The sequence below is a fragment of the Hyla sarda genome, chromosome 2 (assembly GCF_029499605.1).
Source record: "Hyla sarda isolate aHylSar1 chromosome 2, aHylSar1.hap1, whole genome shotgun sequence".
Lineage (NCBI taxonomy): Eukaryota > Metazoa > Chordata > Amphibia > Anura > Hylidae > Hyla > Hyla sarda.
In genome coordinates this window covers 428,445,119-428,469,983 of record NC_079190.1, presented here as the reverse complement: position 1 = coordinate 428,469,983, position 24,865 = coordinate 428,445,119, and the positions used below count along the sequence as shown (strand labels likewise).

At 44.1% G+C, this 24,865-nt stretch overlaps 1 long non-coding RNA gene across 1 annotated transcript in view; it reads right to left on the bottom strand.

Moving 5' to 3' along the window:
• Positions 1-20,686: 20,686 nt before the first annotated feature.
• The window catches only part of LOC130358026 (uncharacterized), a 45,646-nt gene continuing 41,467 nt past the window's right edge, over positions 20,687-24,865 (bottom strand). Inside the window, exon 5 of the long non-coding RNA XR_008889376.1 lies at positions 20,687-20,768. This is a non-coding gene — a long non-coding RNA (uncharacterized LOC130358026). The remainder of the gene's footprint in view (positions 20,769-24,865) is intronic.

Genomic DNA, 24,865 nt, shown 5'->3' with positions numbered 1-24,865 from the left:
TCATTTTCTAATAATTGCTCCCACAGTTGTTTTCTTCACACCAAGCTGCTTGCCTATTGCAGTTTCAGTCTTTCCAGCCTGATGCAGGTCATCAATTTAGTTTCTGGTGTCCTTTGACAGATCTTTGGTCTTGGCCATAGTGGAGTTTGGAGTGTGACTGAGGTTTTGGACAAGTGTCTTTTATACTGATAACAAGTTCAAAAAGGTGCCATTAATACAGGTAAGACATCGTATCCCCTATCCAAAGGATAGGGGATAAGATGCATGATCGCTGGGGACCCCCGTGATCTTTCACGCAGCACCCTGATACCATCAGCCCCCGGAGCATGTTGGCTCTGGGTCTGATGACTGCCGATCATGGGGCTGGAGTATTGTGACATCATGGCTCCGTCCCCTTATCCCTCTTATCCCCTAAAGGACCAGGGGTTTTTCTGTTTTTACATTTTCGTTTTTTCCTCCTTGCCTTTAAAAATCATAACTCAATTTTGCACCTAAAAATCCATATGATGGCTTATTTTTTGCACCACCAATTCTACTTTGTAATGATGTCAGTCATTTTGCCCAACAATCTACAGCAAAACGGAAAAAATCATTGTGAGACAAAATTGAAAAAAAACGCCATTTTGTAACTTTTGGGGGCTTTCGTTTCTACGTAGTACAAATGACACCTTATCTTTATTCTGTAGGTCCATACAATTAAAATGATACCCTACTTATATAGGTTTGATTTTGTCATACTTCTGGAAAAAATCATAACTACATGCAGAAAAATTAATACGTTTAAAATTGTCATCTTCTGACCCCTATAACTTTTTTCTTTTTCCGCGTATTGGGCGGTATGAGGTCTCATTTTTTGCACCGTGATCTGAAGTTTTTAGCAAAACCATTTTTGCATTGATAGGACTTATTGATCATTTTTTCATGATATAAAAAGTGACCAAAAATGCACTATTTTGGAATTTGGAATTCTTTTGCGTGTACGCCACTGACCGTGTGGTTTAACTAACGATATATTTTTATAATTCCGACATTTCCGCATGCAGCGATACCATATATGTTTATTTTTATTTACACTGTTTTTTTTATGGGAAAAGGGGGGGTGATTGATACTTTTGATAGGGGAGGGGTTAAATGATCTTTATTCACTTTTTTTTCCACTTTTTTTTTACAGTGTTATAGCTCCCATAGGGGGCTATAATAATGCACACACTGATCTTTTACATTGATCACTGGTTTCTCATTGGAAACCAGTGATCGATGATTCTGCCGCTTGACTGCTCATGCCTGGATCTCAGGCACTGAGCAGTCATTCGGCGATCAGACAGCAAGGAGGCAGATAGGGATCCTCCAGCTGTCTTGTAAGCTGTTCGGGATGCCGCGATTTCGCCGCGGCTATCCCGAACAGCTCCCTGAGCTAACCGGCATGCTTTCGCTTTCACTTTAGACGTGGCGTTCAACTTTGAATGCCGAGTTTAAAGGGTTAATAGCGCGCGGCACCGCGATCAATGTCGCACGCTATTAGCCACGACAACGGCCGGGCCGGACCCGCTGTGACGGGGGCCACGTTATAGATGGGGAGCGGACTCATGACGTAAAGTTACATCATGGGTCCTGAACAGGTTAAGGACTCCGCGTTTTTCCGTTTTTGCATTTTCATTTTTTCTCATCACCTTCTAAAAATCATAACGCTTTAAATTTTGCACATAAAATTCCATATGATGGCTTATTTTTTGCACCACCAATTCTACTTTGCAGTGACACGGCAAAACGGGAAAAAAAAATTCATTGTGAAGAAAAAATGCCATTTTGAAACTTGGAGGAGGAGTCTTCTGTAAGTACACCATCAGAAGCTGCCTTCTCTTCCTCCACCAGCCCTGAGCCAGAAATACCCCTGTCTGCTTTGCCGAGTGCACGACCACGCTCGCCAAACTTGCCTAAATGGATCTTTGGGGACGAACCTGAATTGATCCAGTACAAGCATGATGTTCCCCAACCCCTGCCTGGGAAGTCCCTTCCACCGGTCCCTATGGCACAGAGGGAAAGGGCCCGCCAGGAGGCCGAAATAGCCGACTTGATGGAAAAGCTAAAGGCCCGACACCGAGAACTTTATGCCCCCAAGCATGTTCATCTGCCTCATGAGGAGAGGATCTGCTACCAAAAGAAAACCAAAGAAATGAAGGCACTCTTCATCGGCATGTGGGATCATCCCCGAGAAGGGGAGAAGCCCTTGGAACGCTACAGAGCAACAGTGGCCAAGTTCGACAAGGTCAGAGGTTACGGTACCCTCATTGATTGCCACACCGGCTATACCATCCTCGTAAACCGGCGAGCTGTACAGAGGCCATACATCGAGAAAAAGTTCCATTCCCTGGAGGTGGGTGAGATAGTGGAATACACACCCGTCCAGGGCCTGCGAGGAGAGTGGGCGGCCGCAGTCACCAGGCCAGCAGCTCCAACCCAGCTTCCTTTCAAGTATTTTCAATCTACTGATTGGGAGGCGGACCCCTTTCAGCTGAGGCCGAAATGGCCTGCTCCTGATGCCTCCACCTACAAGTCTCGGGAAGAATTACTACAGCAGAAGCCACTTCTGTCTAATTCCTGCAAAGTGCCCAGGCCTACTTCTACCCAGGAGGTTTGGCCTCAACTGTGGGCACCAACCACTGTACCTAGGCCTACTCCCAGCGCGGAGGTTTGGTCTGCCCACCAGCTACCAACGACAGTACTGCGGCCCATTCCCGACGTGGAGGTGGGGCCGAATCAACAAGCACCAACCATTTGTCTTAACCCTACAGTGTCACACTCTACCCTCACTAATGTGGTGTGGGAAAGCCACATCAATTCTTTACCTGTTGGTGATCCTGAGAGGGGTAGAGGATCTAGAAGAGGAGCAGGACGTCATCGCAAGAGTTTTGTCTAAAAATGTGACACTTATCTTTTCTTCAAGTTTTTTTTTTGTCTTCACAGACTTTGCTGCAACATTCAAGAAGTGTGCCTAGCAGGACTATGCTAAGACTGTTCCAGTTGAAACCGTAACCATTGAGCTTTTGTGCCTGGTCCCTAGACAAAGAGACTCCTAGCTGTAGGAGATTCGTAAGTGTGTGCCCAGATAAACAGCGCTAGCCGTGATCTGTGGACTCTTAGGTCAAGTGGACTGCTGATCCTTGCACGCCTGTTTATGTGTAAATACTTGGACTCTTAGAGCAGGTGGACTGCTGATCCTTGCACATCTGTTTACGTGTAAATATCTCAATAGTAACGTAATACTCTTTGCTCAAAGTGCACTTATCAGGTGAATGCACCTGAACCCTGTTGCAGTGTTTAATAAATATTTGTGCTAAGGTAACTAAATGTAAATGGTTATTGTACACAAAAATGTTTTTGCTTTATGCACGTGTACACCAAAAAGAAAAAAAATGTAAATAATAGGTGTTGCAGTAGTTGCTAGTAGGTGGCTCTCTCAGCTCCTCTGGGAGTAACATTTCCGTCACCCATCACTAACACCATCTCAAAGGTCTACACAAGGGAAACTACCCTTAAGGTACCAAGACTGACCTTTCATGTATTTTTGTACACATAATACCTCAAACTAATCACTTAAGTGTACTTACCTCACTTAAAATTTGTACACTAAACAGCAAAAATATCTCACACTCAAATAAATGCTTTAGGAATTGTAGCCTATGTTATTTTCCCATTCCTGCCACTGTTATGTACACTAAATGTTCTCTTCATTCTCTTAAGTGTGCGAGATGCCCTGCCCGGCCAGTAGGTGCTCTTGCGAGCTAAACATAATACACGTAATCAAAAGGTAATGTAGGTATGGTTTATCTGTTGTGTTCTAGGGATTAGAGCGTGTAGCCAATGGACCCTAGTAGCCAGTTTATTGGTAGAAAGCCTCAGGCAAGCCAGTAAAACCCTCAGTGTGCTACACAGGTAACTAATGTGGCACAAATGTCTAGTGAGATTCAAAAATGTCTAGTGAGATTCATGTTAAATGTTAAGTAGGATGTATCTCATGTAAATAATATCATCCTGTTACTAAATTCATGAACCAAGTAATTCTGTTTGTGAGTTTACCCATGCTTAAAAAAGTTAAATAGCTTTGCAGTGTTATACAGCCTGATTTAGGGACATTTAAAAAGGTATGCTCAGGACTGTTATAAACCAACCTTCACTTCGTCCCTCTGTCTTAGGGAACAGACGTCGAGGCCGACTTATTTTAAGTAAGGGGGTTTGTGGTGTCCCGGTACCGTATTGCATACCGTACCTTGTATGGTGGTCCCCAAAGTCAGAGTTACTACGTTCAGGTAGGGTCCCCCAGGTGGGACAGCCCCTAGTCACCTCTCTTCTACTCTAATTCTGTGATGTCTATATGTACATATTTAATAGTAATGTGTATATTTAATATAATGTATAGTATGCTTACCTTATTAATTCCTCTATGGTATGTTAGAGGACCTTTGGAGGTCCTTGGGTCACATGTTACCCATAATGCTATGTAAAAGTGATTGACAGAAGTAATGGACCAATTAGCTCTAGTCCAGCCCCTGCCCATATAAGGGAGCTGTAGCCAATTATCGCTCTCTTGGGTTGCTGCTCTCGTGGATGCCAGATTAGCAGGACAGATCTGAGCAACTTTCAAAGACAAGCTAGGTCTGAAAACCTACCGGCCTCAGCCTAAACTAAACCGGGAGTTCTAAACTAAACTAATCCCCGCTAAAGCTAGCGTGACTACTGTACCGCAACTAAATCCCCTAAATCCAGTGGAATAGCGCATATTAGTCTACGGACTCTAAAAGTTCAAGGTCCATACCTGTGTCAATCTCTGCGAGACTTTGCATGTATAGAGACTGTTCCTGTTATGAAGCTTGCATAAAATGTTCCAACTGTTTTCAGCAAACTCTCCGGTTGTGGACATTCAATTATTCTATACCTCCCTATCGCTCTTGGGAAGGGTGGCGGTAGGACAAGCATTACAGAGGAGCCCTCACCCTGGCATCACGAATAGCAAGGGTTAACCAGACACCCTTTAGTCACCGCACAGCTACACCCCATATACCCTACTCCCCCAGGCTATCACTATAACTTTGCAATATTTGATTTAACAGCTACTTAAAACAAGCACAGATATGCCATTTCCATCTAAGCTCTGAGGGTATGGACACAAGTAGTGGGCACAGGGCAAAAACCATGCTAACATGCATTTTAAGTGGTAGTATTTGTTGTTTTTTTTTTACTTTTTCTTTAATATCCCCTTAGTTTTGCAGGTAAACTGTGCAGACTAAATTGTAGAAATGGGCCCAAAAGCATAAATGTCATATCACAGAAAAAATAATGCTTATATATGTTACCTACTAAATCATGTAGATGCTTTAGATGTCTTTTTCAGTGTGTCTGGCTTTTGTATTTGGCTCACAAATCCATCCAATCTGCTGCTCACTAATTCTGACATCCACTGCTCAGGAAGGGATGTGTCCAAGGAAAGCAGTGAGCCTTCCCTCACTTACCATGCATTAACTTCATGCAATCACTGCAGGCTGCTTTGTAACCCCCTGCTCTTTGTTTTCAGACAGGAGTCTGATAGGACAGAAGTAAGCACAAATGTGCTGAGGAAAAGGGATAAAAGTTGATGAAGGGGTGGATTTATTGGTCAAAGGGGTGAGGTTATCAGCTGGAGCAGGCAGGAGAAGCATTGCTAACGCAGCATTAAGAACGCCTCCATTGCTTAGAAAAGCTAATTTGCATGCTTTCTTTTCTAAAGATTAGAACAGAACGGCTGTATGATTTTTTTCTCCAGGTTAACTGCATTTGTATCGGCATCACCGGCCCTATTACCCTGTATATTCAGGTCAGTGTGGGGAATGCTGCTGTCAGATTATATTCAATGCATGAGCTTTACAATCTATGTCCAGAAATAATAATAGTAATAAAACAATGTTTAAACACAGTCCTAGTAACCAATCTGTAGACAACATTTAGCACAGGATGTACAAACGAGATTTGCAATTCAGTCATCTGTAACTTTCAGCAGATATGGTTGAAAATTCAACAGTAAGTGAAGTTAGGCATACTTGAAATAAGATATCCTAAGATAAAAGAAGAAAATATAAAGGCAGACCTGATGGACCGTGCCGTCTTTTTCTGCCGTTAATATACTATGTTTTCATCTCGACACAAATGCCAGTGAGCGTGCCACTTTCTATAATAACGTATAGGTGGTAAGTTGCAGTCACGTTCTGCCTTATAACAGAATCCCATCTCCCAGAAATAAAAGAATCATAGAGGCAGCGATAGTTTATTGCAGAATCATAAAAGAAGCAATATCACAACCCACAAGTATTACTACAATTTCATCATTTTCCTCTGTTAGGAAATGAAAGTCCACTGCACTGCACACACCATTACATAGGGTGATGTGGAGAGCAACCCGGATTGTACATTTTACACTGCAATTTCTATCAAGGCAGTAATTTCCAATATAAAGATATTACATCAGTTATACAAGCAATGTCCCTGGGATCATAAGACAAACCTAGGGTATGTTCACACACAAGATTTGGAGCAGAAATTCCTGCAACTGAAAAGCTGTTTCCATAACATGAGCATGGATTTTTACAATCTCCATTCCGATGAATAGAAACGTCTGCAACAAGTCTACCATGTTTATCTGGATTGGTCCTAAAAATTATTGTGGGAAAATGTACACACCCACTTAAATGGGCACTGTCAGAATTAAAAACTTTTTATATGTTGTACATCTTGGCAAAACACTAACCTTTCTAATTTACTTCAGAAAAAATGTATCTTCTTTTTGTAGAAATCATGGCTTATAAAAAAAAAACACTAGGGGTCCCCATACCATCCAGAACTTAAAGGGGTAGTCCAGTGGTGAAAAACTCCGACCGCTGGGGCCCCCCGCAACCTCTCTGTACGGGGCCCCGGCTCACTGGCTAGATTGCCGAAGGCAGCACTCCGGCTCTGCCATAGAGTTGTCAACACGCACCATCCCGCGGGCTGTCGGGCCCCCCCCCCGATCTGAAACTTATCGCCTATCCTTAGAATAGGGGATACGTTTTTTACCACTGGATATCTCCTTTAATCCTGCCCGGCTGCAGCATTATTTTTGTCCCAACTGAAGAACAGGTTGTGAAAAAGTACAATAAGTCAGGGCGGGACTAGCACTCTTCTGTCCTCACTCCTGTCCTGTCTATCAGACTGCAGCATGAAAACAGAGAGGAGGGGGTTAGAGAGCAACCTTCAGTGATTGAATGAGGAGACCCAGCAGAGCAGACTCAGGGAGGAAGTGAATGCATGGTAAGTGAGGGCGGGCTCAGTGCTTGACTCGGACACGCCCATTCCTGAGCAGCGGATGTCAAAAGAGTGAGCAGCAGCAAAGAGGGATTTGTGAGCCAAATACAAAGCTAGACACATTTAAAAAAGACTTGCAAAGAAACTGCATGGCCTAGTGAGTATATAAGCATTGTTTTTTTCTGTGATATGACAGGTACCCTGTAAGCTCACCCAAATAAATGAACACTATTAACCCTTTCTGAACATTCACTCAGACTGAACACCCCCTATTAGGATATATTTTCTGAATGTTTTCTGCAAACCTGTCACAATTATGCCGCAAATACCATATGAGTTACATTCAGTTTTTGATGCCGATTTAATGTAAACCCCCCAACCACCACCCCCACCGTAATACAGAACGTGGGGGGAAATCAATCACAAATCTACAACATAGTGAGTGACTGCCAATCTGGAGGTAAATTTTGCAGTAGTTCTGACACATGGCAGCTATATCAAAAGCATTAGCATTTTTTTCCTACTTACTAAGGTGCTGCCCTCCATCAACACTGATGCCCTAGGCACAGGCCCACAAGTTTCTAATGGAAACTACAGCCCTGGAAGTACAATACAGTTTACAGATTGTAGTATTGCAGTGTACAATCACAACCACTAGTGTTTATATTTACTAGTGGGGCTTAAAGTATACCTGTCAGATCCCACAAAAAAAAAAAAATAATATGTTACTCAGTACCTAATCCTGACCATGTACATTACATTTTTATGCCTCTATCACATATATATATATATATATATATATATATATATATATATATATATATATATAAATATATATATATGTTATTATCAATCCCTCTTTTCATTAGCTCACAGTGTTAGAAATCCTGTCAGGGGAAGGGGGCATGTCCCTCCTTGTGGGGGTGGGAGGTGATTGGTCCATCTGCTCATGCAGCCTTGTCCATGAATAGACTCATGGACAAGCTAAAGCCGATGCAGGACTGGCTAGTAGGTATGGTGGGATTTTCAGGGTCCGTTTTCTTTATTAAACGTTCAAAAAAAATTAACAACCATATTACAAAAGGTCTTTAATTTTCATCAGTAAGAACAAATAAAAAGTTTTTGGATCTGACAGTACCCATTTAAAAATTAAGTAAACATTAAGTTTTAAGAATGTGAAAAAAATACAGTAATAAATAGATGACCTCTCCCCCTTTTTCCCCATTTACAATATAAATAAATAAAAAGTTTTAAAAATATAAAACATATTGTAATTGATATCACCACATCCATCAAGCAAATGTATTTTCATACAGCGATTTGCTGATCATACATCATTTTTATTTTATTTTATTTTTTTTATTTTATTTGCATACCTAAGGATTTGTGGTTGTTATGGTAAATGTTTACACATGTAGATGTTTAAAAATTAGAAATGAGATGTTTAGACATTTAAAAATTAAGTAAAATTAGCCTAACATTGTCAAATCACAATGATTTTTAAAGTGACAACCCTAAAACTATGTTCAGATTAGGTTTTCGTAAAATATTTTCATAAAATGGCCCAAGAAAAAGACTAATAAATGCAAAGCTAAAACATTCCTTAGTTCCCACACAAATTAAAGTAAACCTGTCATAATTTTCATGCTGCCTGAACTAAGATTTATTGGGGTGGTCCCTGTTAGGCTGGGTTCACACCATGTTTTTCAAACACGGTAACCGTATACGGTTTTCCGCAAAAAACGTATACGACCGTTTCCGAAACCGACCACGTTTTTGCCTCCAGTTGGAAAACCGTATGCGAACCGTATGCGGTTCTTTTAACATTGTTGTCTATGAGAACCGTACACAGAATTTCAGAATACGGTTGCACATTAGAGTACGGTTTTTCTAAACCGTTTTTGGAGTTGACACATTGCGCAGATTGGAATTTCAATAGAACAATAGTAACTTTGTTAAATTGCTGGAAAACTAATTCCAATAAAATAGCAAAACCATTGGCAAAAACTGATGCAAACGGATAGAACCGTACGTATATTTTGGAACCGTATACGGGGAAAAACCGTATACGTTTTAATTTGGAGTCATACGGTTGTATACGGTTGCACACGGTTTTTGCCATACGTTTTTTTAGCGGAAAACCGTATAGGGTTACCGTATTTGAAAAACGTGGTGTGAACCCAGCCTTAGCTTTTGCCTGCCCCAGCAACAGGAAGAGATCTAATGATCAAGGCTGATGGGGCAGGTAGAGGCCACCAGGAACTGCCATGATGACTCAGGTGGAATAAAGTTACTGTATTTATCGGCGTATAACACGCACTGGCGTATAACACGCACCCCCATTTTAATAGGGAAATTTAAGTAAAAAAAAAAATACATATAAGATAAATGAAAGACTAAATGCCATATCATCCCTCTAACTTTGATTTTGCCTGAACTTCAGTTTGGTCTCCCCTTCCAGTGCCACATAATTCCTCCCCTTTTATCAGCCCGTGTGCCACATTTACACCCCCCCCCCTCTTACTCTCTCATCATTCCCCACTGTCTTATCATTCCCCCACCCCTCTCTTATCATGCCCCCCTCTCATCATGCCCCCTTCTCACCATGCCCCCTTCTCATCATACCCCCTTCTCACCATGCCCCCTTCTCACCATGCCCCCTCTCATCATGCCCCCCTCTCACCATGCCCCCCTCTCACCATGCCCCCTCTCACCATGCCCCTTTCTCATCTTGCCCCTTTCATCATCCCCTTTCCATCCGTTTTTTATATATATATTTTTCCCATCTTCCTTACTTAGCCGCGCTCGGCAGGCCAGGTCCGGTGTCGGGTCTTGCGGGCTGCGGTCAGTGAAGCTGGATGAGTGACGTCCTCTGCCGGCTGCACAGCATCAGGGACGTCACTCATCATTCGCTGCATCCGCCGCTGGTCAGTGTGGTCGCCGCTGGCAGCCCAACCGCAGCCACCTTAGAATAGTCACAGCGGCAGCAGCATTGAATGAGGGACGTCCCTGATCTTGTGCAGCGGAGCTAGCAGAGGACATCACTCATCCGGCTTCACTGACCGCAGCCGACACCGTACCTGGCATGGCGAGCGCGGCTAGGTAACGAAGATAAAAAAAAACAATACAATAAAAAGCAGAGGGGAAAAGAAGGGAAATGTAAAAAAACAAAGGGGGGGGGAGCCGCGTGCTGGTCACTGATTTAAAGTGGCCGCGGCCAGGCTGCTAATCCTTAACAAGCAGCCGCTGCTGCGGCCACTTTAAATCAGTGACAAAAAGATTTATCGGTGTATAACACGCAGGCAGACTTTTTGCCTTGAATTTAAGTTTTAAAAGTGCGTGTTATACGCCGATAAATACGGTATATCTGGCTCCCTTTAAAAGGTCGTCTGGGGAATAATCTATATTGGCCTCCTTTGGTCCATCACAGCTGCCGTGATGATGCTCCTTTTCCTCCACTGGTCTCCTCTTCTTCCAGGTTCCTGTGATGTCCCGACCTGCCCACTCTAATTACTGACTAAGGTGAGACACCAGTGCAGCCACTGTTTGGCTGAGCAGGCAGGTCCCCTGGGGTCAGGACATAACAGGAACCCAGAAGAAGCAGAGACCAGCAGAGTATTGGGAAAGTCAGGGCATGTTTTGACCATATTAAGACTGTATTTCATTGCTTAATTTGGGCTATAAACAGCCCAAATGAAAAAAAAATGTTTTTTAGGCTTTTGTTACAGCTCAAAAAACTGCTTAACCCCTTCCGGGGGTTTTCCGTTTTGGCCTTTTTGTTTTTTCCTTTAAAAAATCATAACTCTTTCAATCTTTCACCTAAAAATCCATATGATGGCTTATTTTTTGTGCCACCAATTCTACTTTGTAATGACATCAGTCATTTTACCGTAAAAATCTACGGTGAAACGGAAAAAAAAATCAATGTGAGACAAAATTGAAAAAAAAACACGCTTTTTTGTAACTTTTGGGGGCTTCAGTTTCTGCACAGTACATTTTTCTGTGAAAATGACACCTTCTTTTTATTCTGTAGGTCCATACGGTTAAAATGATACCCTACTTATATAGGTTAGATTTTTTCGTACTTCTGGAAAAAATCAAAACTACATGCAGGAAAATGTATACGTTTAAAATTGTCATCTTCTGACCACTACAACTTTTTTATTTTTCCACGTATGGGGCGGTATGAGGGCTCATTTATTGCGCCGTGATCTGAAGTTTTTTTTGCATTGATAGGACTTATTGATCACTTTTTATTCATTTTTTCATGATAGAAAAAGTGACCAAAAATGCACTATTATGGATTATGGAATTTTTTTGCGTGGATGCCATTCGGACATTTTTTTTTATGGGAAAAGGGGGGTGATTCAAACTTTTAATAGGGGGGGGGGGTTTAAACGATCTTTTTTCACTTTTTTTTTTGCAGTGTTATAGCTCCCATAGGGACCTATAACACTGCACACACTGATCTTTCACATTGATCACTGGTTTCTCATAAGAAACCAGTGATCGATGATTCTGCCGCTTGACTGCTCATGCCTGGATCTCAGGCACTGAGCAGTCATTCGCCGATCGGACAGCGAGGAGGCAGGTAGGGACCCTCCAGCTGTCCTGTAAGCTGTTCTGGATGCCGCAATTTCACCGCGGCTATCCCGAACAGCTCCCTGAGCTAACCGGCAAGGTTTCACTTTCATTTTAGACGCGGCGTTCAACTTTTTAGACGCGGCATTCAGGGTTAATAGCGCACGGCAGCGTGATCAATGCCGTGCGCTATTAGCCACGGGTCCCGGCAATTGTTAGAGGCCGGGCCCAACCCGCTACGACGCGGGGCCACACCGTGGCCCTGTGTTATAGTTCGGGAGCGGGCTCAGGGCGTACAGGTAAGCCCTGGGTCCTTAACAGGTTAAATTACAGTGGTCCCTCAACATACGATGGTAATCCGTTCCAAATGAGCCATCGTTTGTTGAAACCATCGTATGTTGAGGGATCCGTTCAATGTAAAGTATAGGAAGTTGTACTCACCTGTCCCCACCGCCCCGGACCTGTCACCGCTGCCCTGGTCAAGCGCTGGTCACCGCTGCCGCTGGTCCATCGCTGTTGCTGCGTCCCCAATGCTCCGGAACGTCTCTGCTGCCCGGGTACGTCGCTCTCACGACGACGTGATGACGACGATGGAGAGCGCCGGCGATGGACGGGATCCCGAAGAGGATGCTCCGGAGCCCCGAGGACAGGTAGGAGACCATCACCGGAGCACACGGGGCACCGTAAACGGCTGTCCAGCGGCAGCTGAAGCAGTCAGCGCTGCCGGATAGCCGTTTATGCGATGGCCCCGACATACAAAAGCATCGTATGTTGATGCTGCCTTCAACATGCGATGGCCTCTGAGAGGCCATCGCATGTTGAAATTATCGTATGTCGGGGCCATCGTAGGTCGGGGGGGGTCACTGTACATCCAAAATTTTGCTGTACTGCTTTAATTTTCCAAGAGGCCTTTGTTTATTAAAAACTACTGATGTCTGATCATGGGCTCCTTGCTCCTCCTCAGCATATCCACCATGATGGCTTACAATATCATAACCACCATGCCTATCACCACTGGTCGGCCACTGCTTCCACCTCTATCACTTCTGCAACACACTCCAAGGGCTGACTGTCCTCACACCTCAGAGGCTATGTTGCATTTGTTTTATTAAATTCATGAGGATATTGGTTATTATTTATGTCACTTTTTTTGCTGTTAGTCTATTGCTAATAATAAGAGTACACTGTTAAATATGAGAAATTATATATTTTGGTACCTTATGTTAACCCGGTCATGTGACCTTAGCTCACGAGTGTGTCTTAATTTTCTAGTTTGATTTTATCCAAGTAACTTTCTACATGTCACGTACCATGTGACCTGTAAAGGGTTTTTTAAACTGACTAACCTAACTATGTTGTATGGTCTATAATTAAGGCAATGTGGTGAAATGTGTCAAACCCAGTTTGTATCTCCTGGATGTATACAGCTTTTATTTATGCTTCAATACAGATCCAGGTTTTGTGGAGACCTGCTGCTTCTGGATAATTCCATTACTTTTCCTATATTAGCAGATTGTTTATGAAGCTGCAGTTTTTGTAAATTATCACTTACCTTGGTGCAATTGTCTCAAATTCTATAAAATGAATATTTTATATGTTTATCAACAATGATAATAAACATACAAATAAAATATAGGTATCAACCGCAGATCAGACATTTTCATTTTGTTTCTTGACAAATCTTAGAGCATTACCATGACTTGTTGCCTTTTCATTTCCTTTGTATTTTTTTCCATACATCAACCATATTGTTAGGATTCGGCAGGCTGGAGGTGGATCCTCTGTGTAAGAGAGGAATTGGCGTGGACCGTACCGATGGACCGGTTCTAATTTGCTACTGGTATTCACCAGAGCCTGCCGCAAAGTGGCAAGGTTCGTAGTCAAGGGCAACGGCAGAAGGTCTGTTAACACTGGTAAAGGTAAACACAGAAACGCTTTCACTAGGCACAGAGGCAACAAGATCCGGCAATGCTGGGAAGGGGAAGTGAGGTTATAAAGGCATGGAGCAGATGGGAGCAATTACACTGATTGGGCCAGGCACCAATTAGTGGTGCACTGGCCCTTTAAATCTTAGAGAGCTTGCGCACGCGCCCTAGAGAGCGGAGCCGCGCACGCCAGGAAGTGACAGCCGGGGAACGGGACAGGTAAGTAGATTGGGATGCGACCCGCGAGCGGGCGCGTCCCGCTATGCGAATCGCATCCCCGCCGGCAGTGACAGTGCAGCGCTCCCGGTCAGCGGGTCTGACCGGGGCGCTGCAGAGAGGAGAATGCCGCGAGCGCTCCGGGGAGGAGCAGGGACCCGGAGCGCTCGGCGTAACAGTACCCCCCCCCTTAGGTCTCCCCCTCTTTTTGTCTGCTTGTCCCTTCATACGAGACAAGGCCAGTGGGAGCAACTCTTGAGTCTCTTTCCAGATAACGGAGAAGTCCTGGGTTACTTCCTCTATGGCAGGAACTCCAGAAGAAGTGGGACTGGGGAGGGTGAAGTTTGCCACGGGGCAGAGCGGTACCAGGAAGGGGACTATGAGGAGGTAAGATCTCTGCTTGCTTTTTGCAGAAAATATCAGAAAAGTCTTGGAAAGCCTTGGGAGGGACCGGTAAGGGTGGAACCTCAGGAGTTAGACAAGTGGGAGCAGATGTGAGGCATCGTTTGTGACAAGAAGGACCCCAATTTTTGATCTCCCCGGTGGTCCAGTCTAGGGTGGGAGAATGATGTTGGAGCCATGGCAGGCCGAGGAGGACTTCAAAGGTGCAGTTGGGCAGAACAAAAAATTCAATTTTTTCGTGATGCAGTCCAATGTTCATAAGCAGGGGGTTCTGTGCGGTAACGCACAGTGCAGTCCAATTTTTTTCCGTTGACAGAAGAAATGTAGAGCGGCTTGATGAGACGGGTTACTGGGATGCTGAACCTATTAACAAAAGAGGCCAAAATAAAATTTCCTGCAGAACCAGAGTCCAAGAAGGCCACAGCTGAGAAGGAGGAGTTGGCAGAAGGAGAAATCCGCACAGGCACAGTGAGACATGGAGAAGCAGAATTCACACCAAGGGACGCCACCCCCACGTGAACAGGGTGCGTGCGTGCGTTTCCCAGACGCGGAGGACGAATAGGGCAGTCCACTAGTAAATGTTCAGTACTAGTGCAGTACAGGCATACATTTTTATCTCTGCAACGAGACCTCTCTTCATGGGTCAGGCGAGACCGATCCACTTGCATAGCCTCCTTGGCGGGAGGCACAGGGGTAGGTTGCAAAGGATTCTGGGAGAGAGGTGCCCAGAGATCAAGGTCCTTTTCCTGGTGGAGCTCTTGGTGTCTTTCAGAAAAACGCATGTCGATGCGGGTGGCCAAATGAATAAGTTCACACAGGTTAGCAGGAATTTCTCGTGCGGCCAGTACATCTTTGATGTTGCTGGATAAGCCTTTCTTGAAGGTCGCACAGAGGGCCTCATTGTTCCAGGCTAGCTCTGAGGCGAGGGTACGAAACTGAATGGCCTATTCGCCTACAGAAGAACTTCCTTGGACTAGGTTCAGCAAAGCAGTCTCGGCAGAGGAGGCCCGGGCTGGCTCCTCAAAGACACTACGGACTTCAGCGAAGAAGGCCTGGACAGTGGCTGTGGCAGGATCATTGCGGTCCCAGAGCGGTGTGGCCCATGACAAGGCCTTTCCAGACAGAGACTAACTACGAAAGCCACCTTAGACCATTCTGTGGGAAATTGGTCGGACAACATCTCCAAGTGTAGGGAACATTGAGACAGGAAACCACGACAGAGTTTAGAGTCCCCATCAAATTTGTCCGACAGGGACAAGCGGAGGCTAGGAGCAGCCACTCGCTGCGGAGGAGGTGCATGAGCTGGAGGAGGAGATGGTTGCTGCTGTAGAGGCAGAAGCTGCTGTAGCATGGTGGACAACTGTGACAGCTGTTGTTCTTGTTGGGCGACCATGGTGGCGAGGTCAGCGAGACTTGGCAGTGGCACCTTAGCGGGATCCATGGCCGGATCTACTGTTAGGATCCACCTCCAGCCTGCCGAATCCTCTGTTTCAGAGAGGAATTGGCGTGGACCGTACCGATGGACCGGTTCTAAGTTGCTACTGGTATTCACCAGAGCCCGCCGCAAAGCAGGATGGTCTTGCTGCGGAGGTAGCAACCAGGTCGTGTCCACCGTTAATGGCTCAACCTCACTGACTGCTGAGAGTGGCTGGGGACAGGAGGACTAGACAGAGGCGAGGTCAGACGTAGCAGAAGGTCAGGGCAGGCGGCAAGGTTCGTAGTCAAGGGCAACGACAGAAGGTCTGGTAACACTGGTAAAGGCAAACACAGAAACGCTTTCACTAGGCACAGAGGCAACAAGATCCGGCAATGCTGGGAAGGGGAAGTGAGGTTATAAAGGCATGGAGCAGATGGGAGCAATTACACTGATTGGGCCAGGCACCAATTAGTGGTGCACTGGCCCTTTAAATCTTAGAGAGCTGGCGCACGCACCCTAGAGAGCGGAGCCGCGCACGCCAGGAAGTGACAGCCGGGGAACGGGACAGGTAAGTAGATTGGGATGCGACCCGCGAGCGGGCGCGTCCCGCTATGCGAATCGCATCCCCGCCGGCAGTGACAGTGCAGCGCTCCCGGTCAGCGGGTCTGACCGGGGTGCTGCAGAGAGGAGAACGCCGTGAGCGCTCCGGGGAGGAGCAGGGACCCGGAGCGCTCGGCGTAACACATATGCTATGAAACCTGCAGTCAAGGTGTGTGTAATGCAAGACTTGCGGATGTGGACAAAAATTAACCAATACTGACAACTTGTGAAGCCTTTTGAGAAAGATCTGGCACAAATCTTGGCTTGTTGGGAAACAGATGGTTCCTGAGTGATCAGAGACAACATTTGAGCTGCTGCACCTGTTCTCTGGGTGGTAGAAGAACATCGAGAAAAAACACTCAAAGTGAGAGCAAAATAAGCTTCAAAAAGTCAAAAGACACAGACAACGTAAACTGTACAAAGAAGAGGATGCTTAATGATGTACGTAAAGCTTTGACACAGGGAGATGAAGAATAATGGGGATGTCATTCCTCTTAGAACTTATGCACACAACAGAGTACTCTATGAGCCCTACAACTTTCACTAACTATCATGCAAGATTCAACAGATTTTGTTTGCCTGGCGGTGTTCTCCCTTAGAAGCAAAGCTGAGAATTGCTCTATACATAGTAGACAGGTGTGGCATGCCACACATTTTCTATATGTAGCTCTCAGCTGAAAAATTCCAATTCCTCCATGACAGGGGTATTGTCCAGTCCCTCCACTTCCACCCATACTATACCCTTAAAATAAACACATAACACCAGCATGGATTAAATTGGCAACAGCAGCCATTTTATTAATATTAACATAAAAACAAACAAAGTAACTACAACTTGACCATCCACAGAGGAGGTCCTCTGAGCCTCACAAGTCCACTGGTGGTCCCCCAATGACAGTGCACACAGGTTCCTTTTACCTCCAGCTGATCTACCCACTGGCTTGGAGGCACAACCACAATGAATCTGCATGCCCGACCAAGGCCTAAGCCTCCCATCGTTCTTTCACTCTTCCCAGAACCACCAGCCATGAACCTCTTCCGCCCCAGAGTCCAGAACCAACTTTGGTTCCCTCCACCATCTTAAAACATCTTCCTGTTGCTCCCAACTTCGAGGACTCTCTGCCAAAAGGCAAACACCTGACCCCCTTAGGTGTTTGCGTCCCTCCACATGCCCAAAGCCACTTCTATGCCATCCCAGAAGGCCAAACACCACAAATCCAAATCAGAATGGCGTACAGCGACCGAGCCACAAATTTACCTGTTAGCCTTTTTCCGGGCCTTATTTATGCGATCCACCGACCTTGCCAGCTTCCAAACCTTTCTCTGCACAATGTCCGACCAGACCACGACAGTCCGTGGATACATAGCCCAGATGCGAAGAATATCAAATTTCATATCCCTCACCAGCTCTCTAAAAGGGTGAGCCCCCAAATCATTGCCACCGATATGAAGCACCAGGACATCGGGCACCCTATTCAGATGGACAAACCTATTAAAATCTGGCAATATTCTCCTCCCCAACATGCCCCTCTGACCAATCCATCTTACCACTGCCACCTGCCAAGAAAATCCAAGTTGCCTCCCGTCCGGCCTTACAACAGCTCTCAGCAACCCCCAATGGACCTACGAGTACCCCGTGATCCACACCAAGCAGGGAACTTCTGAAAAACAAAACAACAAATAGAACAAATACACAGATACAAGAATGCCCAGAAACCAACACAGAACCCCCAAAACTACTCGGTCAACCGGTCTAACTTCAAATGAAGTTAGAAGCATATAAAAATGTTGTAGAGGGCTCCAGTACCTCTATAGAAATCTCAGCCCAAAACTGCTGTGAGATGGCCATATCCACAAGCCCTTATAATAGTAACATACTTGTGTCCTTATCCCTAAAATGAATGTGCAAAATAGGTTTCCTCTTAAAGGAATAGAGCTTGCTCTATAGTGCAACCTACTGGAGGTAGCATCTCTGCACGTCAAAGCTCAACCCCTTTAAAGGGAAAGTGCCATCAGAAAATGAACTATTGTTTAAAGTGTTACTGGCACTAAAATAGCTTGGGGTATCCCGATCACACATATTTTTGATTCCCCCTTCTGCTTCCGAGATAAAAGGGTTTATCAATTCAAGGAAGATGGGCATAAACTTAATTTTAATAATGGGAGTGATGGGCGGGATTATATAGTCAAAAGAATGTTGTACATTAAGGGGACATATATAAACTGTAAAAAGGAGTGTGATCAGTGTGCCCTAAACAATTTAACCCCTTAACGTTAATGGACATAAATGTACGCCATGGTGCGGTGGTACTTAGCGCACCATGACACAAGCACCAGACCGGTGCTAGCATCATGCATGCCAGGTCCCAGCTGCTGTCAGCAGCCAGGAATCTGCCAGTAATGGTGGAAATCAGCAATCGCTAGGTAGGGGATAAGATGTCTGATGGAGGGATCCCACCACTGGAGCTTGGAGCTTCCATGTTAGTGACGTCATGCCACGCTCCCTCCATTCATGTCTATGGACGGGGATGTGATGGCTAGAACGTAGCCATCACGCCTCCTCCCATAGAAATGAATGGAGGGGGGCATGGCGGCTCTAGTCTTTCTTTGTGCACGAATGACTGGGGTGCTGTGCCGGAGGTCGCTGGAGTCCCTAGCGGTGGGACTCCCACGATCAGACATCTTATCCCCTATTATTATTTGGATAGGGGATATAATGTTTTCCAGCGGAGTACCCCTTTAACTTATTTGTATTTTGGATAGTCAAATTAGCTGAAGAAAATCTGCATCAAAATACTCACATATGAACATCTCCCAAAAGAGCATTCATGCTTTACTCATGTGCACACCTGTCAATTAATTGCAGAAAGTTTGTTGAGGATATTTCTAGCCTCAAGATGGCAAAGACAAATGGCATTAAAGCACAGGCACATTCATGGTGCTATTGTGAAAAGTGGCTTTAGCCATTGCTCAAATCTCAACCAAAATCTAAGATAAAGCCACCTTAGCTGATAATGTATGCAGCACCAAGTACAGGTTACACAATCCATAATACCATTTTATATTATAGTTTTCAAATACTAACCCTGAGATCTGTCAAAAAGTCTGAGCAGAGTGCAAACATTGCTCATTTTACGATTTACAGGATGGCTTGACAGCTCAAGGTCAATGTAAATGAACAGAATACAATCGTTCAGGTTTCCTTGGCACTGGGGAGGTTAGGCATCCTAAACTGTGCTGCTGGTTTCTCTATTCTATGGCTGGATTGGCACTGCAGAAATAGCGCCATCAATCAGAGGTACAGCAATGTGTCAATTCTAATATGCTCTGCAGAGAGGAGGGAATGAGGACTGATGAAGGGGCCTTCAGCCATTAACCCTCTTAGGGTCTTGGAAAACTATTATTGCTGCATGTGTGAACATACTGGGAAACCAATAAATAATACAAATAACAGTCTGTAGTGTGGGAGCTCAGCAGTACATCCCATTGTCTAAAACAAATTTCATTAACATTGATGCTAAATATGCTAAAAGCCAGGATGATTGTATTTATTTTATACCATTGGGTCTCTTCACTCTTTACTGTTGACCCGCCAGATGCCAAAATATGTGTTCTATGTTGTAAAGTTCTTTGTCGGTCCCATTGACTAAATAGTAGATTTGGCTTCGCTGTTCTCCAAACATTTCCTATAGTCTAAGTTTTGCCATTATTCCAAAGTAGCAAGAAAGAAAGTCTGGCATAGCCGTCACAAACTTTCACCAGTTGCGTCAGATGGTGCTCTGCTTCACATCGTAGGCATGTTATATTCCAGGTAAAAATGAAATAGTGGCACTCACCATAGACTGTAACAACTTAGTGCTTCATCGGGCCTCAAGGTAACAGGTGTTTCACACGTCTTAGTGCTTCACTGGGCCTTAAGGTGCTTCATTGGGCCTCAACAACGGTACGGGTGTACAGTTGAATAGGACGCAAAAAAACGTTTTACATGTCTTAGTGCTTTATCGGGCCTCAAGGAAACAGCTGTTTCATGTGTCTTAGTGTTTCATTGGACACGATGAAGCACTAAGGCACATGAAACTGCTGTTGCCTCCTATTCAGCTGTACATTCCTACCATTGATCGTATCTCCCCTGTTAACATGTATGTGAGTATATAATTCAATAAAGAAGTAGTTACGGTCTATGGTGAGTGCCAGTATTTTATTTCTACCTGGAATAAGTTTCCAATAGAATTCAGTTCAGTTTGTCCTAATCTTCCAACGCTTTCACTTTGCTTCAATATTATGTTACCAAAGTAGTAGCTTGACACGGGTTATGTCAACTAGGTAAAAGAAAATATAGAAAAGCAACAAGGTAATATTATTTAGGAAATGCTCAAACCTTACATAATATTCAGGTTTCACAACAGTTTAACTTCAATCTTGCTGACAATTGCCCATGCAGCTGAGATCAGAGGTGCTGTTTGCAGCTCTGTTTGGAGAGATTCCAGAGTTTTCCTTTTGAAAAGTGCCATAGAGTGTCACTGGTCATTTTCATTCCCTTGCTAACAAAACATTGACTCAGCAGGGTCATAGAGTTCAAAAGAAATTTTTGTTGACACAGCAGAACCACTCTTTTATTGCTGCACCAATCTGATTTTCAAAATGACTGGACAATATGAATTTTCGGATCTTTTAAACAAATTTGTACTGTTCTTAGATCAAAAGGCCAATGGCTGGAGACACACAGACGGTTTTGAAAATTCAGTTTGTAGTTTTTGAGCCAAATCCAGAAGTGGATCCAAAAACAAATAAAAAGTTTTAAATAAAGACTAAAACTTGTCTTCTGGTTCATATATATTTCTGTTTGGGCGTAAAATGGCACCAAGAACTGCAACAATACACATCAAAAAAAAAATCTGTGATTCCTGAAGAAAGGTTTTTGCCAAAATGGGATTTGTCATCAATAAGTATTTAGCAGTGGTCCAACCACTAGAAACCCGACAATCAAATCAACAAAAAAGGCCACATCTCTGGGCTGAGGTGCAATACACGGCACATCAATACCCTGACCATACCATATTTGTAAAAAATGTAAAGGGACTGAGGTCTCTTGACTTTTGAAAATGGAAGCTATCCCAGCAATAGGACCCCCCACTGAGCACATATTGATGGCATATCCTAATGATTTTCCATGAATGTAAAAACTCTGGACCCCCTTTAAATATATTAGAGGGAAAAAGCCCCAAAATGTTCAATCAGTTTTGATCCTACGTTCCAAAAGGATAACTACACGGTGTAGCAACATTTTTGTTTGTTTATGGATAGTAATGTGTACTATTGTGCATGCATTAAAATATAGAAAATAGTTTTTGATTCCATCAAATAGTTTTTTTCTGACCAGGAAAATTATACTTTAAAGTGTAATTATTTCTAATGGGAAACTGAGCCAGGAAAATAACATCATATGAATCACAATTGGTAAGTATGGCTATAAAGTCATCAAATACTTACAATGGTAACAATCTTCCTCATGACACTTTTATCACGTTTCCATTTTATTTTTGTCCTTCTGACAGTAGGAAGATCAAGGCACACTGCCGCCCTTTCTGGAGATGGTGGGGGGTCCCAGTGGTCAGATTCCCCACATTCAGATACTTATACACTATACAGTGGTCCCTCAACATACGATGGTAATTCGTATGTTGAGGGATCCGTGCAATGAAAAGAATAGGAAGTTATACTCACCTGTCCCCGCCACTCCGGACCATCACTGCTGCCCTGGATTTTGCCCTCCATCGCTGTCGCCGCATCCCCGGGGTGTCCCCGCCGCTCTGGACCGTCTCTGCTGCCTGGGATCTTTGCTCTCCATCACCGTCATCACGTCGCTGTGCGCGCCGCTCCTATTACATGATGGGACGGCGTGCATGGCGACGCAATGACAACGAAGGAGGATGATGGCGATGCAGGGGATCCTGAAGAGGACGGTCCGGAGTGCCGGGGACAGGTGAGTGACCATCATCGGAGCACACGGGGCACCTTAAACGGCTATCCAGCGGCAGCTGAAGCAGTCTAGCCATTTATGTGATGGCCCCGACATACAAAAGCATTGTATATTGATGCTGCTTTCAAAATGCGATGGCCTCTGAGAGGTCGTAGGTCAGGGGGTCACTGTACTTATCCTCTGTAGTGTGGATTGATGATAAGGTCATTTTCACTGGACAACCATTTTAACCCCTTAAGGACACAGCTCATTTTTACCTTAAGGACGCAACCCTTTTTTGCAAATCTGACCACTGTCACTTTAAGCATTAATAACTCTGGGATGCTTTTACTTTTCATTCTGATTCTGAGATTGTTTTTTTGTGACATATTCTACTTTATGTTAGTGGTAAAATTTCGTCGATACTTGCATCATTTATTTGTGAAAAATGCAAAAATTTGATGACAAATTAGAAAATTTTGCTTTTTTTTTTTTTACTTTGAAACTCTCTGCTTGTAAGGAAAATGGACATCCCAAATAAATTATATATTGATGCACAAATACAATATGTCTACTTTATGATTGCATCATAAAGTTGACATGTTTTTACTTTTGGAAGACATCAGAGGGCTTCAAAGTTCAGCCACAATTTTGCAATTTTTCACAAAATTTTCAAAATCCAAATTTTTCAGGGACCAGTTCGGTTTTGAAGTGGATTTGAGGGGCCTTCATATTAGAAATACCCACAAATTGCCCCATTATAAAAACTGCACCCCTCAAAGTATTCAAATTGACATTCAGTAAGTGTGTTAACCCTTTAGGTTTTTCACAGGAATAGCAGCAAAGTGAAGGAGAAAATTCAAAATCTTCATTTTTTACACTCGCATGTTCTTGTAGACCCAGTTTTTGAATTTTTACAAGGGGAAAAAAGGAGGAAAATCTTCCTAAAATTTGTAACCCAATTTCTCTTGAGTAAGGAAATATCTCATATGTGTATATCAAGTATTCTGTGGGTGCACTAGAGGGCTCAGAAGGGAAGGAGCGATAATGGGATTTTGGAGAGTTAGTTTTTCAGAAATGCTTTTTGGGGGGCATGTCACAATTAGGAAGCCCCTATGGTGCCAGAACAGCAAGATAACCCCCACATGGTATACTATTTTGGAAACTACACCCCTCAGGGAACGTAACAAGGGGTACAGTGACCCTTAATACCCCACAGGTGTTTGACAACTTTTCATTAAAGTTCGATGTGTAAATGAATTTTTTTTCACTAAAATGCTGTTTTTCCCAAATTTTACATTTTTACAAGGGGTAATAGGAGAAAATGTCCCCCAAAATGTGTAACCTCATCTCTTCTGAGTATGTAAATACCCCATGTGTGGACGTCAAGTGCTCTGCTGGCGCACTACAATGCTCAGAAGAGAATGAGCACCATTGAGCTTTTGGAGAGAGAATTTGGTTGGAATAGAAGTCGGGGGCCTTGTGCATTTACAAAGCCCACAGTGGTGCCAGAACAGTGGACCCCCCCCCCCCCCCACATGTGACCCCATTTTGGAAACTACACCCCTCACATAATTTAATATGGGGTGCGGTGAGCATTTACACCTGTGAGGCGTAAGTGCTCACTGCACCCCTTATTACATTCCGTGAGGTGTAGTTTCCAAAAGGGGTTCACATGTGGGGGGTCCATTGTTCTGGCACTATGGAGGCTTTGTAAACACACGTGGACTTCAATTCTTGACAAATTTTCTCTTCAAAAGCCCAATGGCGCTCTTTCTCTTCTGAGCATTGTAGTTCGCTCGCAGAGCACTTTACATCCACATATGGGGTATGTTCTTACTTTGGGTTACAAATTTTCAGGGTCTTTTTTCCTATTTTCCCTTGTGAAAATGAAAAATTTAGGGTAACACCAGCATTTTAGTAAAAAACTATTTTTTTCATTTTCCCATCCAACTTTAACGAAAATTCGCCAAACACCTGTCCGGTGTTCAGGCTCACTATACCCCTTGTTATGTTCCGTGAGGGTGTAGTTTCCAAAATGGGGTCACAGGTGGGTATTTATTTTTTTGCATTTATGTCAGAACCACTGTAATATCAGCCACCACTGTGCAAATCACCAATTTAGGTCTCAAATGTACATGGTGCACTCTCACTCATGAGCCTTGTTGTGCGTCCACAGAGCATTTTACGTCCACATATGGGGTATTTCCGTACTCAGGAGAAATCGCGTTACAAATTTTGAAGGTCTTTTTTTGCTTTCACCGCTTGTGAAAATAAAAAGTATGGGGCAACACCACCATCGGTGGGCACAATGGGGGAACAGAACTTTAACTCACCCGCACCGATCTGCTATTGGTCGTCGCTTCTTGACGACCAATAGAATGGATAGGAGGGGTGGCACCCCTGCCACCTAACTCCTATCCCTTCAGGGGGACCGGTGGTGTCCAAGATCCCCCT